We start from the raw sequence: 6,992 nt of genomic DNA on the forward strand, positions 1-6,992 counted from the left end.
AAGTGGCGCTGTGGCTCCAATGGTAGACTGCAAGCCTTGAGCAGAAAAGCTGAGGGCCAGCGCCCAGGCCCGGAGTTCAGGCCCCTCGTCTGGACAGAAAACAACAACAACAACAACAAGAATATGGGCACAGTGTGGTTTTAGCTGATTCAGACCTGTAGGGGGTAGAGTGTTTTTGAGAACTTGAAAAACCTTGTGATGGAGATGAAGGATGTGCTTATTCTGGAAAATTGGCTAGAGGGTTGCTCCCAGAAAAACAGTGGTGAATTCTTCCCAAAGGTTACAGTAAAATCAATCTCACAATTATGTTCTCTACTGCACTATTCACCATAGAGAACTTATGGAATCAGCCCAGATGCCCTTTAGCGGAGGGATGGTTGGAGAAAGTGTTGCACATATACACAATTGGATTGCACCCATCCATTATAAAGACCGTTACAGCATTTGCAAACAAATGGATAGATCTAAAATTATGTTAAGTAAACGACGTCAGAGCCAGACACACAAAGGACGCGTATTTGGAAGCCAGAATTTTATGCAAGTTAAACAACAGTATTAATCAAAGCATGCTATTTGCAGAGGAGTATTTAAAAGGTGTAATTTCTTATAAAATTGAACTTTTAATCCAACAAAATGAATACCAGGAAACTATCACTTGGAAAATGTGAGGGGAAGTCAAAAGGAAGGATTAAAGAGACTTACGGAAGTAGAGAGTGAAGCCATAATATTCAATGCAGATAGTATGAAACTAGGAAAAAATGAAAGTGGGGTGAGGTTTGGAAGGATGTGAGAAATTTATGTAAAGATCCATCATACTTAAAAACTGATTCATTGAATGGAAAACCCTTCGTACAACTATTTACTAAAAATATAATGAAAAACAATGGAGACATCTGATCTTAACCCATGAGTCAATATGATAATTTTCTTCTCAGAAATTTTCTTTGCAGGTATTATCCTCATAATAACAGAAAAGTGAACAACGCAATGAATATCAATACATCACTTTGCCTATCCTAAATAGACACAATATAAAAATCACAGTACAAATATTTGAATATATCACATGATAAAATAACAAGTAGAAAATATCAAACTATGATTGTTTTTCCAAGTACTTTACCTTTGGTATCTAATTTAATCCTCACAATAATCCCATAAAGTAGAACTACTTCTATTTTTAATTCTAAGATGAGGATATGTAAGTCTTCTGAGTTGGAATTACTAGTACAACATTGTACACACGGTAAGTGTTAGGCTGCGGTCCATTCCCACCATATCAAATAACCTCATTCTATTTTATAACTAAATACCAGCACTCAGTCTACTAATTCTAGGAAAATTTCCCAAAATTATTGTGCACACTCTAATAATATTTCACTTTATCTTTGTTAGAAAATAGGTAACTAAGCCGGACACCGGTGGATCACCCCTGTAATACTAGCTACTCAGGAGGCTGAGATCTGCGGATTGTGGTTCAGAGCCAGCTCGGGCAGGACAGACTGTGAGACTCTTATCTCTAATAAACCACTAGTAAACTGGAAGTGGCACTGTGGTCCAAGTGGTAGAGACCAGGGACAACACCCAAGCCCAGAGGTCAAGCCCCATGACCAACAACAACAACAAAAGAAAATAAGTAACTGTAATATGAAAACTCCAAGTTCATAATCAATTTATACCTCCCTGGTGAAAGGAACTGCTAAACTATAACATTCTTGATTTCTAGCTCAAAATACTATAAATCATATTTTATCCCTTCACTCAACACTGCACTGCCTGGGGACCCCATCTCTGGTTAACACAGTCTTACTGAAAGAATGACCTGCCCAATTCCTGATGGAAACAGACTGCAGGTCTTTTGGAGCAATTGTTTCCATATTGTAGCTCACCTAAATTGTTTACCATTAGAAGTATTTTGATTGCTTTTGATACCCAACATTTTGAGAGAAATGTACTACTTTATAATGTTATTAAAGAAAGACTGATATAAAAATCACTTTTCACCCCAGATAAATATTTTACCTTTCATATACACAAAAATGCAGTCTGACATATTAATGTTAGGAATGAGAGGTTAAAAATCATAAGCACCAAGACCTAAGTATGAATTAAAGATTCTCCAACTTGTGAATACAATTGGTTTAAAAAGACATCAATACTACTGCATTTTTTAATTCCCTATGATAATGATAATGATTCCCTATGATAATGATAATGAAAATGATAAACTCTTAACACTTAAAAATAACTCATTTTCTTGGGAGTAGGACACATAACACAAGGTTAATTCTAATCATTTAAAAAGACCTTTATTTATACTAAACATTCACTCATAACTATAAAGATTCTAAAACTAACTGAAGTACAGAGACACAAAGGAAATAATTTAACTGCATCATGTACATTCAATGGACTGTTAATAGAAAACAAAGTTATACTAATAATTAGCTTACCCAATTCACTTACATTCTTTTATTCTATTCCATTTACTTTCATAAAAACTGGGTTTTCATAAAATGATGCATGAAAAAGCCTATATGCCCACTTACATTTTCAGATCTTAACAATATTTATTTCAGAAATTTTAGCTCTATAGTCAATGAACTGAAATAATACTAAAATATTCAAAGGACTTTCAGAAATTGCAAGACTTCCTCTGGGATGTTATGTATATTGGAAAAGATATTCAAAAAGCCTTATTTGTTAAAGTTGCCATAGTTACTCCCACAAAAGAGCCATTGGTAAAGATCCCTGTGCATGTACAAAACACCTTCAAATGCATACACAATCTGGACATGACACATCCTTTTTGTTTGTTCGTTTTTGGAAGGAATATCTAACAAGCATATCGACAATACTTATTTTGTCAATAAGATGGGATATTCAAACGTAATATGGGTTTGATTAACTCTTAGTGCGAATAGATATGGTCTTGCAAAGAAAGTGATTTTCTACAGAAAACCGGAAAGAGTTTATCCAACTTGTGTTTCACAGGAATAACCAGAGAGTAACACCTGTTTGGTCACGTCGGTCCAAATCACTCCATGAGTGTATATTAAAAGTATAACCAATTTAAGAGGTCAAATATGAATTTTGTACTGACAATCATCTTACAGCAATATCTTACTACCTAATTATGTCTGTATCTTCTTACCTCACATACAATAAGAGCTGAAAGCGGTCTCTTTATCTAACTTAATGCTGTAAATGCTTTGATTATGATGACTTTTTTAGTAGACAAATAATATGTACAGAAGGGTGGTTCCACTGAAATGACATGACAGAACACTGATAAATAAAACATTGCAAGACAGTTAGCTCTTTTCAGCCTCACTCTGTCCAGATTGGCAAGCAACATTGCAACAGCACACGCACACATATACATGTATACACATGTTCGCACATGTACACACACATGTACATGCATGCTAAATTCAGGGTTTATTGTACAAAAAAGTTCAAATAAAATATTAGTGATTAGGACAAATGATAATATGCCTTATTACAAAATAATACATGAACCATCACCACCCATGTTACATTTTACCTGACTTTCCAAATGTGACCACTTAATTTATTTTTAATTAATTGATTACCTTATTAATTCGTTTGGTGCTAATACTAGGGCTTGAACTCAGAGCCTGGCTTTGTCCCAGAATTTATTTTTTGTTTCAGTTTTCTCAAGGCTAGCATTTTACTGCTTGTACCATAGCTCCATTTCTAGCTTTTTCTGGTTACTTTCAAATCAGAATCTAATGGACTTTTTTTTTCTTGGCCTGCTTTCAAACCACAATCCTCAGATTTCATCTTTCTGATTAACTACTACTAAAGACAGAAGACATCAGTGTGGCTTCTAATTTTTCCTCTGTAGTTATCAAATGCACATACTTAAATAGTAATTTAAAACTGAGAGTATAGAAGCAAGATGTACAGTGATGATACTGTCCTGTCAGAAATTCAAGTTAGTAATGTAAATTATTCTTAAGACCATACACAAAAAATATCATATTATAGTGTAAGAGAACTCACTATTGAACATATGAGCCTTAAGAGCTTTCTAATAGATCCATTATTTATTGTTATCCAACATTAGAAAAATGTATGAGGCACTGGTAAAATAGAAGTCCTTTGCATGACTACATATATTCCTTGTTTTTTTTTTTTTAAAGACACTTGCTTTCATTTAAAAAGTAGGCCTGTCTATTGTCTTCATGTGATTTCAATAATTGAAAGTGCTTAGTGAGAAGGTCAAAATGTATTAGTAGTCCTTAACTATCAATTCTCATTTTTCTTCTTGGAGAATATAATGATCAAATCAATAATTCAGAATCAGAAATCAATATTTCAGAATCATGCTTCCAGTGCAAGTGGATCACCAGTAAGAAATCCTCAATACCAATTTCCACAAAGTTTTGTCACAGATACAATCTCCCTGCCTTCTGTAGCTGCTTTACTACCTTACTATTTCTTCATTATACAGGAAAAGTGTGATTCACCTGGTTTCAGTCAGATCTGTTGCTAGAATTATCAAGGAATTAGTTTATTGTCTGTAATTTGGTCAAAGTTATGTCTCATTATGTAGGCTACTATAAATGTATTTACTAATTTCAAGTAAATACATAAATTCTATTCCCATCTTTTTTATAAAATAAAATTTTGTTTGCTCTATAAATTGATCAGAGGCATGGATTTTGTGGCTAGCTAGGTCATTGCACATCATCTGTCTCTCTCTCCCTTTCTTGGTTCTCATAGATAATATGATTGCTCCATAATTATCCTAATTTATTTTGCTTTCATATTTTTGGTTGCATCATTTCAGTTTTTGCTCTGCCATTTCCCAAATCATTTATATAGAAGGCGTTATTTCCTAATTTCTCATTCCTAGAATAAGCTGCACATGAAGACATCACTGGTCCTCACTTTCAGTGTGTACATTTGAATACGGAGGAACACCTTTCCTCTGCTCTCCATCAATTCCCTACTCTCCAGTGAGAATAATTTCGAATAGTAAAATTGGAAAAAGAGAAAATAAATCATGGTGAATAAACAGTTGCGGAAAATTCACTGGATATTTCTGACCAGTTCAACCAATGTGAACTATTAGGAAAATACATGGACACCTCATTCCCACTGGCACTCAAAGTTTCTGGTTAGGCAATTCTTAGGAATATGAAGAACAAGATGAAAAAATAAGGAATGATAACAATTGCAAGAAAAAAAATGAAGAAGGAGCCAAGCAAATTTCTTCATTGGGCTGCCAAAAATATTCGACTTACTACAGTGCGGAGACTTCTTTCCCAAAAGGCCACTCATGTGAATAGTAGGGATGACGATGAGTATACCCATCTTCATCGAGAAGCGTACAGTGGACAATTAGACATTGTCAGTGAGTTGGTGTCTCAAGCGGCACATGCAATAACTGTAGATGACTGGACACCCCTGCACAGTGCATATACGTGGAATAATACCAGAGTGACTTCTTTATTACTTCATCATGATGCAGATACCAATGCCCAACTAAAGGCCACTTGTCCCCCTTACATCTTGCTGCTGAGAATTGAGCTAGCAAATATATGCTTGATTTCCTTCTGTTGAACCATTATATAAAACCAGGCCTGGAGAACAACATAGAAAAAATTGCATTTGATATTGCCAAAAGGATAAGTATGTATCACTACCTCTATGAAGTTGTGGAAGGCTGTACAAATTGTTCACCTATGTCCTAATGGTCGGGTTAAGTTTCTTAAATTTCAAAAATGCAAGTCGATCTTTTGTGTCCCTACAAAATATTTTCACAATCCAAATAAGAGCAATATATTCTATTTTGGTCTGTCATGGGGCTTGAACTCTGGGCCTGGGAGCTATTTCTGTGCTCTTCAGCTCAAGGTGAGTGCTCTGCTCTACTACTTGAGTCTCAGCTCCACTTCCAGTTTTCTAGTGGTTTATTGGAGATAAGAGTACCACAGACTTTCCTTCCCAGGCTACCTTGGAACCATGATCCTCAGATCTCAGCCTCTTGTGTAGCTAGCATTATAGGCATAAGCCACATGTGCCCAGCAACACCAATATTTTACTGTAAAAATTCATGGATTCCGCAGAATTCTTCCAAGTGAATTGCCTGCATTGGATGTCAAAATGTATTCAATAGTTTTTGTATACATGTATAATGATTTCTTCAGAGTTTGTGATTTTTTAATCAGAAACAATTTTAACTTACCTGTTGAAATGAGTAGTACAGAAACTAAAATATTTCTGGTGCTTGTCTGAAAAAGTATATTTTAAAATATTCTATATTCTATGTTTGCATAATGTTCATAATTTATTTTATTTTCTCCTAGATATACTTTGAATTCTACATTATTTTATAATATTGAGGTTCATTAATGTGTTCTTTCTGATTGTATTCCATATAGAAACAGTTTGATTCCTTTTTTTCTAGGTCTTAATATTATTTTGCTTTGGGATAAAATGACAATGTTGTCTAATTTGAAAAGTTTTGTAAAGTTTATCCTATGTAAACGCCTTTCTGAGGTGAATATTTAATACACTGATGTCAAACTGAATTTAATTATATGAATTACGTGTATTGTTACAGTTGTAATTTTGTTTTAATAACTGTTTTTCATTTCTTGCATCTGAAGAATGAAACATATGGAATACTTCTCAAATTTTCATGTTATCCTTGTGCAAGTGCCATGTTAATCTCTGCATTGTAATTTGAGTATTAGTGCTGCTGAAGCATGTAGTATCCTCTAAATTTAAGTAGTTAATGATGCAATCTTTATACAAGCCTATATCTATGGGTGCCTACTTGTAACAAGGAAACCGTATTGTTCCTAACAATGCTATCGATCTTATTTCCCTAAAATTCTGTGAATAGTAGAAAAAATTATATTGATCAATCAATTGCTCACATTTGCAAATTTTTTTGTCAATGACTATCTTAAGTCTTTTTATTTGGAATTTGATCATACTCTCAATTATTTATAGAT

At 34.1% G+C, this 6,992-nt stretch overlaps 1 pseudogene; it reads right to left on the bottom strand.

Annotated features, from left to right (window-relative positions):
* Positions 1–6,645: 6,645 nt before the first annotated feature.
* On the bottom strand, positions 6,646–6,742 carry LOC122099594 (annotated as a pseudogene).
* Positions 6,743–6,992: the final 250 nt, after the last annotated feature.

This window comes from Dipodomys spectabilis, unplaced genomic scaffold (assembly GCF_019054845.1).
Source record: "Dipodomys spectabilis isolate Male_0828 unplaced genomic scaffold, ASM1905484v1 ptg000523l, whole genome shotgun sequence".
Lineage (NCBI taxonomy): Eukaryota > Metazoa > Chordata > Mammalia > Rodentia > Heteromyidae > Dipodomys > Dipodomys spectabilis.